This window comes from Anas platyrhynchos, chromosome 12, assembly GCF_047663525.1.
Source record: "Anas platyrhynchos isolate ZD024472 breed Pekin duck chromosome 12, IASCAAS_PekinDuck_T2T, whole genome shotgun sequence".
Classification (NCBI taxonomy): Eukaryota; Metazoa; Chordata; class Aves; order Anseriformes; family Anatidae; genus Anas; species Anas platyrhynchos.
The window spans coordinates 7,103,464-7,115,760 of NC_092598.1; the positions used below are offsets into that span (position 1 = coordinate 7,103,464).

At 36.9% G+C, this 12,297-nt stretch overlaps 1 long non-coding RNA gene across 1 annotated transcript in view; it reads right to left on the reverse strand.

The window, feature by feature from the left end:
• Window positions 1-3,298: 3,298 nt before the first annotated feature.
• The window catches only part of LOC110352469 (uncharacterized), a 69,344-nt gene continuing 60,345 nt past the window's right edge, over window positions 3,299-12,297 (reverse strand). Inside the window, exon 4 of the long non-coding RNA XR_002401495.4 lies at window positions 3,299-6,284. This is a non-coding gene — a long non-coding RNA (uncharacterized lncRNA). The remainder of the gene's footprint in view (window positions 6,285-12,297) is intronic.

Sequence of the window (12,297 nt, forward strand, 5' to 3'; positions counted from 1 at the left end):
AGACTAGCAGTATTTGAACACATTAATCTCTGCAGTTAAGCAGACAATAAAACCCCTACAGTGCCTCTCTGGTACCACAACTGTTTCATTGTTTGAGGTAGCAATGCTTTCCAATGCAGTGCCTGTGCAGCACAAAGTATGGCCCTAATCCTGTACTGATCTGCCCTGGCAGAAAATGCATCTGGCTAGCTGTTCAAATCACAGTCAAGACCAGAATGTCTTCAAAGTATTACAAGGTTTACTGTACAGATCTGCTTGAAAATTGAGTTTAATAGAAGCTGAGTCAGAATCCTCAAATACAGCTAGAAAATGACAGAGACAATGAAATTAAAAGAGAAAAAGAGGCAGAGTCTGACACTGGGATAATAATTACCTACATTCAGAGAATGATACATCTCTACTGAAATTGCTGGACACAGTTATTTGATAGTAATACTTTCTAATTGCTCATTTTATAGGTAAAGCACATTGATATTACTGTTTCCAGTTTAGACATTCAAACACAAAGCTCCTTTTCCAAAGTGATAGTTTGTCTCAGAATCAGAACTAAAACCAGCTCTCCTGCCTCCAAATGCCATGCCCAATTAGCTAAACCATAGTTCCCCACAGGAGCAGAATCTGTGCTCATACAAGAAAATCTGTGTGCATGCTACTCAAGGAAATTAAAGTGTAGCTATAAATCTCAGCTAGTAGCTGCTGTCTGGCCAGCTGCCCAAATTAAGGCCAGAGGTGTCCTCACTGTGAAAGAAAATATTTGCTCCTTGTAAATTGATTTTTGTTTCTTCATCCAAAGGAAAAAAAAATCAGCCATGCATCTCCAACCTTCTCAATTTAAAATGTCACACGATACAGACTCATTCAGGTGACACACTAAGTTTATCTCGTGATGCATTGTAAGTGCAAGGGACACACCAAGGAGAGTTCAGTGACATGATAATTATATCTCCAGCAAGAACATCCACTTACCAAAAAAAAAAAAAAAAAAAAAAAAAAGTAGGTATATGTATCCCTTTGGAAGGATGAGACATTAAAGAGATGGTTCTTTTCTTATTTTAGAACTATTACCACGCCTCTCAGTAGCCAAAAAAGGTGGCAACAACCTTGACAATACACACACAGTTTAAATCCACTTGTCCACTTGCTGAAGAAATGCCCATAAAGTATCAATAGAAATATATATTAAATGTTTATATTGATGGCTGCATGCTGTTTAACTAGGAGGTTTTGAAATGGAGATTAGTGGCTGAAGATGATAATGTTCAGGTTCAGGATGTGGCTTTTCAAAAAGTAATTTTGAAAATAAATGCAACGTGAAGCAGGTCTATTGGTTCAGATAATTCTGAATTATACGACTTCTGTAGAAGGAGCAATTGACTCAACTTCTGTTATTATTAGTCAGACCACTTATGCCCCTGCTGCTGAAGAAAAGTTCATAAACTCAGGTTTAACCAAGATGGATGAACTATAATATGCTTATCAGAAGTTACCTACTGTTTTATCTTTCATTACACATTTTCAGCTTCTCATTTTTCCGTTGCCATACAAGGATGTGAATGAAGGTAGCCAAATTGATCACGTCAAATTGCATCCCCACTTGTATAAAAATGTATCGTATCACCATACAAGAAAAACAATTCTCATGCCAATTTATCATCACTGTTCCTATCATCTGCATGGGTTTCTGCAAGTGTCTTTATCAAAAAGGTTTAAAATGGCTCTTTTGGCATCAACTAGAGAACTAAATTCTCTCAGAAGCGCATTTCTGATGACAGATTTTTAACTACTGGCTCTTCCAGTAAAGATGCAGCAATAAAACAGATTTCTTTCCAGCACATGATCTCCACTGGAAAAAACCTTCCAAGCATATAGTTTCTCTAATGTTTGACAGTCATTCCTGCATCATAACCTAGAGTGAAATGTACTGTAATGTAATATACACATACCTGAGACAGTTTTAAACTCTTGAGTCTGAGGGTCAATTGCAGTTTAGCAGTGTCAGCAGAGAATTCAGTGTGCATTGTGAAACCTGTGTGAGGATCTAGGTTCATACTTTGAACAATATTCCTGTCCTGAGTTCTGTATTGCTCCTTAGGTCATCCACAGGGATCCTAGCTCAAGTATAAACAAGCTATACACCTACAGCAACATCTGCAATATAGATATGTTAAATTCCAGATAAAGAGAAAACATTGTCTTGAACCCCATTACTAGATCTTGTTGTATCACATTAGGAAGCTATTCAAGAGAGAGCAGCAGATGCAATTAGTCAGTATTATTCATTTAATAAACTGTCCCTTAACTGTTAATCTTTGGCAGAACGGTGATTTGCCAACCAATAAAACATTTTTTAAGGCTATTCCACCAATACTACTGTACTCTTTGTAATGCACATCTTTAAAAATCCATTTGTTTCATTATGGTGTCCCCCTAGTGAAAAAAGCAATAATACTAAAAGGGTTTTTGTATTGGTACTTATCTTAAACTACTACATATTTTGCTGAATGAATGGGTAGAGATTTGGATGTGACTTTGAAAATTAGTTTTAATAAATTGTCAGTCCCTCAATTCAGTGAAATGTTTGCCAGAGATGAGTATTTGCTATCATCAGTACTTGCACCGCATCTCAAGGGCAGAATTAAAACATACTTGTAACTCAAACAGACATAAATTGCAGGAAGAATCCTTTCAAAAATAAAGGGCTGAAGGCCGTGTCATAAAATGCCTCCACTACTTCTCTGTTTTTCATCTTTCTGGCAAGGTGAGTGTTCTGACAAATAATCTTTTGAGAGCAGCCAGGAATGCAAAAGAGATTATTAAAATGGAGAGAGACATCATGACATTACTGTTATTAGCTGATGCAGTTTAACTGGGTAGATGCCCAGCCTCACACTATGTTTAAGAATAATGGAGCTCCCAGAATACTTTGTCCTTTTCTTACTACAAGAAGAATTGAATACATGGCTTTCTGAAACATTAGCTCAGAGAAAGTTACCAAATCATGTTATATGCCTAGCTTTTTATCTGGTACTTTAAAGATCAGGTTAAGTCAGGTGTCAGTGAATTACAATGTTAAACAGTGTATACATGACTCTTTCTTTGTTAGAAACAACTGGATGCTCATTATTTGTGAGGCTCCACAAAGTACAGCTTCTAGACAGCTAGCATATATTTTACTTTATTCACTAATTATTTGCACAGAGCTGTTCCAGCCCAGATCATTTGCTTTTAACTATTAGAAGGTGGCAAAGCTGGCTCCTGTCAGGTATTGATTTCAGTGATTCTTAACTATTCTCAGGATATAGTTGTAGTTATGACACTTTCTTTTCATTTCCTGCTTATTGTCCCAGCAATTTTAACCCTGGCAGACAGCATTCCAGCATAGCTCATCCCACTTTAATGTTTCACAAAAACAGTTTTATTTCGGTTATTCATACAACTTGTCCAGTTAGTAGCTTACATATGTGAGACTTTTCAATATGCTATGATGCCCTTAACATACTTTTGTTCAATGAAAATTTTGGATTTGCCCTTTACCCTTGGCTTTAATTTGGAATAACTTGAAAATTATCACTGTTAACAGGATTCAGCTTTCACTAATATTGTTATGACTACAGAAATCTCAGGATTTACACAGGTTCTTCAATGATTCTTTACAATGATTCTTTAATGGAACCCAAGAAAATATTTGTGCAGATACGCTTTTTGTTAGCTTTGTCATTCTAATGACGACTGCACTGATATGCGCAACCAGAGACCCAAATGGTTATTCACAGAGAGTCACTTCCCTTTAAAATGAAATGTTGAGGACAAAGCCATCTGATAATCTGGTGTGCTATAGTCTTGGAACTGGTGAGCAGCTCCAGAATAGAAGTGGAAACAGATTCTTTTCTGGATTTTTTTTTTTCTTTTTTGCCGCAGGTACAAGTGGATGCTGGCCCTGGTAGTATCAAAAAGAATTTTCTGGGACCTCTGAAAAGTAACATGACTACAGATAGAATCAGTCCTGCCATACAACAGTGAGACAGACCACACTGCTAGGTTTATTTTCAGTGACTTATATCCACTCAGGTAGGCTCTGCTATCAGCACCTCACAGCTCCATTTTTTCTCTCCCCGAAGAGATATTTCCTCTTTTACCTCAGTAGCAAAGTGCCAGTACACTGAACAATGTCTGTTCTTCGCAGAAATGTTACAAAAAGTATGTACGTATTCTCAAATATTTGTCTAATACTTGAGTAATGTTTTCATTCCTTCATATCAGGAATGACATCCCACCCTGAATAAAGACACCAGCAGGTTTATAGCTGTATGGGTGTAGCTGTAACACTCCAGCCTTAGGACTATCAATATAATGAACGACTTCGCCAAGGAAATGTCACTGGTGATGTCCAAGAGCACTGATACTTCATAAAGGGAGAGCTTCTACTTTCAGGCACATCCATTTGCCACAGTGCACTTTCATGCCAGCGCTCAGCCTCTTTGCCAGATGAACATCTGAAGAGCTCTTGGGTTTTTCACACTTGTATTTTGTACACACTCTGCAATCTAATTTCATGTAGCATATGCAGTTCTACAAACTTCTAATTCATATCATGAATTACAATGTTTAAAAGCATTTATTTTCTTGCAGATCCATATCAGTTTAGTTCTATTTGTAAAATTGTCATAAATGCCAGGTTGAATAAGCTTCTGCAGGGGTACTTTCACTCCAGGGAATCTCCTTCCACTTTGAAGAGGCTCTCCATATGTCATCCTTTGTGGAGAGGCAGCACAAACCCTGGGCCCTTTCTAAGCATACTCCATATCTCATGTGGTGCACTAACCTTGAACTAGCCTTTTGCACAAATTCATCCCAGTGAAGGTGCCATTCAGACTGACAGCAGAGCCAGAAGTGAAATATAAACAAGTAACATCTCATTTTACATATAAATAAGATACACACTAGCACAGTGTGTTTCTTAAACTAGCTTTTTAAAATGTGAATTTCTTGTTTGTTTTTAGAATTATCTACCAACAATTTCTTTTTATTATTGACAGAGTGCTTACTTTTAGAGAAAGATAATTTGATACAAAAACAAATAGGAAAATGGCTTGTGAGACTGTATTATTGTCTGTGAAGCTCCAGAACACAAAGTAACAAGAAGGAACTGTTTTAATTTGCAAAGAATTCCTTGAGTGATTACTTTGTTTTCCTGCAATTTAGACCTGCCAGCTTGGAAATGGCTATTTAAAGGTTTGTGGGGGTTGTCAGCATCATTTTAGAACTGCATAGTTTTATATTAGTGGAAGGTGCTTTCACAGTCAGCTTGTATCTTCACTATTTAAATCTCCTAGTTTTACTAGGCAACACACACACCTTGGGATATATTTTCCACTTGGCTGAGGCTTGAAATCCTTTTCTGGTGGCATAAGTTCCCTGGTAAAATGTGTGCCTATTAAATAAATTGCACCCACAGTTCAATGAATGGTGCAAAAATGTATATCCCTGAAGGTTTAAATAATAAAAAACCCTTTAAATACCTAGCTAGCTTATTGCTTTTGAAATTCATTCGGCTTCCCTGATGGATCACATTTTGACAAAATGGACTTTTTCATGCATATTTTTTAATTTTATTTTGCCAAAGTCCCATTTTCGACTGAAAACATATAAAGGGAAAATGTTCAAACTAGCTCTAGCTAGAACATTGTAATCAGAATGATAAGGCCAGTAGTCTGTTAATATAACCTCTAAGGACTAAATTTATTGGTGATGTTATGGGCTGAATTTAACACACCAAAAATGTAAGTCAGTATGATTAATATCTGTGGAGAAAGGATGTTTCTCATAAAGGTAAAATGGCATGCCTGTGTGAGGTGGATCCCATGGATTTCTGATGAACTGGAGGCTTTTTATTTATAAAATAGCCTCTATGAATATTCCTGTTTCATTTGTTTTTAATGGATGATGAGACACCTCAGAAATCTTTCCATGCAAAAATTTCTACATTGCCTGGGAACGTTTTCACAGCCTTTGGCTGAAGGAACAGATTCCAAAACTTTTGGAGTCCATAGGCATATGAGCTTCCTGAATTATTCCAAGAAATCAGATTTCCTCAATATATTAATCCTCAGAATTTATTCGTTTAATTACTGGGTCAGCCATCCCTCTGTCCCACGTACAAAGAAGGATGTCTTGTTATCCGTATGCTTGTTTTCCAATGAAGTCACAGGTCTCCACTTCGTATAAATAATGCTATGGAGCCATTTAGATGGCTAGAGAGAATGTGTAAATTATATCATGGTTACCTATAATACAACAAAATGAGTATTGTTATAAAAATAAATTGTAGCCATTGTGTCCTACTAAAGCCATAACAGAAGAGAATTAACATCAATGGGAACCATAATTTACACATGCCAGAGTTTTCTGAGTTAGACGACTTTAATTCTCTGGCATGTAACACTGTCTGAAATGACTTTTGGTCATTTTCTTATGACTAATTTCTGTCATTGACACTTCCACTGGATGTCCTAAAAGAATGTCCTAAAAGAATGCCATGATGCATTTATGTTCTTATAGATTGGCTACTGTCAAAAATATCATACCCATAAAATACTATAACACATGATTTTATCTTCAGCTCTGAAATTAACACAAGTCCAGAGGATTTCTCAAACCTGGTCTTGTGTTGGCCATATTGAATTACAGATGGTAATCCTATGTTATGTGACTGCACATCTCTGTGTGTGCTAGCCTGAGATTTTACGATACAGATGGCACCGGAACTGAGCCTGAAAACATAGTATGTTTTAAACACAAACCTTCAGAGATGATCTCCTGTCATTGGATATAGTTGAGAATGCACGCTTGATACCTGGCATTAGTTAAAAACAGCAGAAAAGCTAACAAAGCTGGTAAACGTTTGGCTTCTGAGATAGCATGTCAGCCCAGAAATAATATCGTGAAAATAGTTAGACACACAGGCAACTTTCCTTCAAGGCTCTCATTTACCAAAAGAAGGGTGGAGAAGAGCCTGCACTAGCTCTTTACAAGAGGCTTAGGTTTAGCCCATTTGATGGAGAGGACCTTGTAGCCAGAACGGATTCCCATCGTTTCATCATTTGCATCTCCGAATATTCATACACAATACACCAATACACTGCTTGCTGGCACCTAACTCAAAAGCAAATAAATATTGGAAGGTAGAAACTCATGTCCTGGTTGTGCTACAATGATGAGTTTGTTGTTTATTTTAGATTTTTAGATAAATTCAGAACATAAAATGCAACTTCTCTGTAAAATTGTTGCTTACACTTCTTTTTTGTTTGTTTTTTGAACTAGGCTTAATCAGACTGAGTTTGGACTCAGATGGAAGTGAAATACACAGTACAAAGTTTTCCAGGCAGATCTATTCCTAAAAAATCTTTACCACATTTTACTGTAGCTGCTCTAGACATAATCCCTTGTCCAAAGGGAAGGTCAAAATTTTATTCCACTGGGCTGTTAAAAGTGAAAAATAGTAAACAATGTGAGATAGACAAATAAAAAACCTAATAATACCCACTCAATGAAAAGTAGTAATCTAAATGGCTTGACACCAGTCACTATTGCTGTGTTGGTTTCAGTAAAACAAGAATATTGAATGTCATGTTGCCCAGCACTGCACTGCACTTGAGTCTGGTCACAGTAACAAAATATCAGAGCTACTAAAATAAATCCAGGCCAGAGAGGGGTTGAAACACAAGAAACTAGCCATTTGTTTTGCTTGTTTTGGCAGTAGATTGCTGTAATGCCTTGTACTGTCATCATCAGACACTGGACTAACATCTGTAGTGAATGCACCAGAAGAACAAGGAAAATGGGACCTTGCATATTGTTGTAAAGAGATCAGTTCTGGACTTGCCACAATGCCAGCCCCAATGAAAAAGGTGATCACCTACAGTTCCTAGGAGCACACCGAGGGAGAACAAAGACAAGGGACAGAGGAGGTCCATTAACTCCAATTAATGTAATAAACCTCCCCTGAATTGCGTTCAATTTTAAGTCTAAGCGTGTATTATTTTCCCTTATCAGTCTTTCCTTCAAGCCATTAGAAGGAGTCTGAGTCTTTCTTTCCCCACAAATGGAGATTCTACACAAATGTGGTCCCACAGCAGGAAACTATACAGTATAGTATGAAAGAACCTTTTATCAAACTTAAAAGGATTAATGCATTTCTTTCAGCAAAAGCTCTGCATGTCTCCCAACTCAAGCAGTTTATAAAAGGACCAGGATTTTTGTTTAAAATGCAGGTAAAGCCCAATTATCCGACGTGAAATCTCAAGCTGTTTGTTTGGGATCCAAATTTTTCATGGGAGAAGCAGCCCTTTCAGCACTGCATGCTGGAATACCAGTGCATGTATTTGTGGACAATGAGCCACAAGAAGAGGAAGATTTAAGCATTTAACATCTCGGGCTTAGTACTGTTTTCAGTTTGGGGGCCAGGGTAGCTTAACTGCAACAAAGCACCATGTCCAACAGAGCCTGTCATGATTTCAATTTTAATAACGAAAAGATTTGAACAGTTCTCCTTAGAAATTCTTTTAACAGCCATTTTTTCGCTGTGCTTTTTAGAGCAGTAAAATGAAAATTAGTATCGATTTCTTGTCATTGTCACAGAACCACAACCCACAAAAGCATTAGGTGCTACAATGGTGGACATCACAGAGCTGAATAGCTAGGCATTCAAGCTCTAACAAATCCTTTTAGGATTGTTATAGGAGTTACCTCCCCACTTGCACTCGCTGTTCCTCAGCCAGTGTTTACCACTCCCCCAGCAGAAGGAAATGTATGCCCAGCCACCAGCCATTACAATGCAAAGTCTGACATTTTAGCATAAATCCACCTTTATGGCTGTACAAACGAAGTGCTCTGACTCAGGAGTTTTGATGATGGTTTAACAATACTGTTTGCTTCACCTTTCAAAACTGAAGGAGTCCCTTAAAATAGAAGCAAATATATACCTTCTGCTCAGAGGAGTTCCCAGGCCATTGTACTAGCTTAAACTTCCAGTGAATGTAATATTCTGAATAACATATTGATGTTTTTTAACTTGGCTCTTAATAAAATTGAGGATTATATCACAATTGCATTAGAGAATTATAGGGATAAAGAAGTGTAACCAGAGAGTTAAAATCCTGCATTGACATTGAATCTAAAATTAAAAACAAACAAGACAAATTGTAGCCTGAACAGACTCCTACATAATTTGGAATTTCGATGCATTACTTCACTGTTAATCAAAGATGCCTTTCTTTTAACCTTAACTATTTGAATATCTCTCCTGCCTGAATGTCAATTTGAGCCAACAGTGAAGGTCAATGAAAGTGCCTTGCCATTCACACCGTGTCCTTTATCAACACGTTGTACTTGTTGGGAGTCAGACAAATGAAACACTGAACAACATCAGCAAAACCTTCGTTCTTTAAATCACAGGATTATTTTTTTTTTCAATATTTCAATTAAATGTAGAGCTTGTTGACAGACTCCATAAACTACAGACACCTTGGTAAGTGTCAGAGGGAGGTGGGGAGCTGTGAGATGCCATTATGTATAACTAAGCCAGAGGCCTGTGACATGACTAAAAAGCAGACCTATTGTCTTCATGATGGAATAAAGCATATTTGCCATCAAGAGGCATTTCATCAGTAAAGAAAATGAAAATAATGATGCAGATATTTGGACAGTAAACTTCAAATACATAGGCAAAAAGCACTTATTGCCAGTATTCCAACAGATGAGTATTACATTTCCACCAATGTCTATAAGATTTGATAATGCTCAGCAGTTGTGAATATCAGCCAACAATTGTGAATGTCAACCATGATACAGAGTACAAGAAGAGCCCAAGAGATGGTTCTGCTGCTCTCTGCCTTTTTTTTGCAATGGTATGTGGGGATAACACAGGTGCTGAAGATGGGTGATACTTCTCTTCAGGGGAATGTGACAAGGGGATATTCCTACTGGACTCAAGGGCAACACTAAGAGTTTCTGGACATTTTAAGACTGAACCAGAGAGCCATAACACAGTGATTATGTACAGTCAGTTTAGCTACTGTAAACTATGTTTCATGATTTTAATGGTGTCCCTGGGACACTGCTACTTAAAATATGCTTATAATTTACATTATACATACCAGGAGACCAGATGCTTAGACACTCTCTTACAGTGATGGTTATACTACGTTAAAACAAGTGGAAGACATTCAGTATCTTTCTGAAAGGCATTCAGCAACTAACATCACTGAGCCCAAAAACAGTTCTGGATGCTCACCAGCTAGGATTTCAGAAGTGGTGAATGGAAATCACTTCGCACTTCCCTTTGCCTTTTCAAAATCCTAGATTTCACAAGCAATGGCAGCATAAATCCAATTAAAAAAAAACAAAAAAACAAAACAAAAAAAAAAAAAAAAACACAAAACAACAACAACAAAAACACCAGACAGTCCAGCAGAATGAGACAAAACATGGTTTTGGTCTGTCTATGATTGATACATTTATCTTTAAAATCTTTCTGGATCCAAACACGTTGATGGATCGCTCTATGTTTAGATATGCTTTCACTGTGATTTTGCCATCTGCCATGGCCATATAAGGAAACCTGAGAAAAATTGATACTAAAAATTGTGAAAAGATCTAATTATGGTACCTGGTTCTGCTGCATTTGTAAACTATAAAAAAAACAGGAACAAGCACACTCAAATTTGAAAATCTTATCTGCAGAAAAGGCTTTTATACAGTGAGATCCTGTTTTAATTAAACCAACCTCCTCTGGTCCTGAACAGTCTGCATTCAAGGCCTCTTGGAAGAAGCATTTAGTCAATTAACTATTTTATTAACCAATTGATTTTTCCTGTTAGCCCTTAACTTCTTTGTACCTGTTCGGAATCGTTATGAAAGCTGAATAAATTGGTTTCTTTCATCTCTAAAAGGCAACAATAAATAATAAAACAGGTTGAACAAGTTTTCAGTGGGGAACCCAAATACGAATAAAAATACCTGCCGTGTATCATATAATATAAAATACTAACTGCTAGGAGCAGCACAATATTTCAATAAATCACATTGTCACACTGACCTTTATTGATATACTGTTTCTCAACTTAAAGGATTGGCCCTGCTGCTTTAGAAGATCTTTTGCTGTGAAGGGCCTGCAGATGCATCACATAACAAAAAGATTATTTGCCCACCATAGGGCTGTCTAAGTCTGTATGCTGAGCAGAAGTGAAAAAAAAATAATAATAATAAAAAAAAAACAACAAAACCAAAGTCTTTTAGGGACTGTTTAAATTTAGAGATTTATATAGAATCACAGGAGAACAAACAGGCATTCCTGAAAGAAGTACAAAATGTGATTTATACTATCATCTACTACAAAGTTAAGAAAAAAAAAAAGAGAGAGAATGAAGAAAAGCTCTTTCCTTTCTAGTAGATAATAGACTGCTTAATTTTATGTAATGTCCTACTGTTACAGTGTTGCAACTATGACAGTACAGTATTATAAAATGAAATTCACTGCACTGTCTGAAACTCAGCAGATTTATTGCTTATTTGTACCGAAGTCTGAAATGAAAGACCAGGGAGGTGTTCAAAGGACACCTTTGTGCTGCAACAGAAGAGAACTCAGTAAAAAAACAAAACACCTATGTGTTCCCCTCTAAAGAACTATTCCCTGTTTAAACAAAAATGGCAGAAACAATTTGATTCAGATCCGGAATATAAATGAATTCATACTGCCTATCTGTGGAGATATCCAAATGGTACAGATTCATTTATACACAGCCAAGAGCTGTAGAATTTTTTCAGTCATATGCAGAAAACTTCTGCAGAGATTAGTGAAAAGTTCATACAACCAAATGTTCCTCATGATGTTACTACTGCCTTAAATGATAAAGATCTCCCACAAACTTTTGTTTCTGTTGATTTTAAATTTGGCTCACGTGGGTTTGGATACAATTCTGACTCAAGATGCAGATGCCCAATGAGGAGGGAAGTTCTATTGCTTTGTAGAGTGAAACAAAAAATATATGATTTGGGAGTCTCTTCCTTTTCCAGAAGCAACAGCTATTCATCTCTCTAATGTGGCTCTGTAATGGAAATAGTGCTGAAGTATATTTAAGGAACAGTTGACTGACTTCTCAGTAATTTTATTCACTGGACTAAGAACCACAAAGATACTTTAGAGACCTCGCCTTGCATAATTCCTTGAGTTGTGACTGTTTTTTTTTTTCCCCATGTTGCAGGTGGTCTTGCAGAGAATAGGTATATGGTAGGGACTGG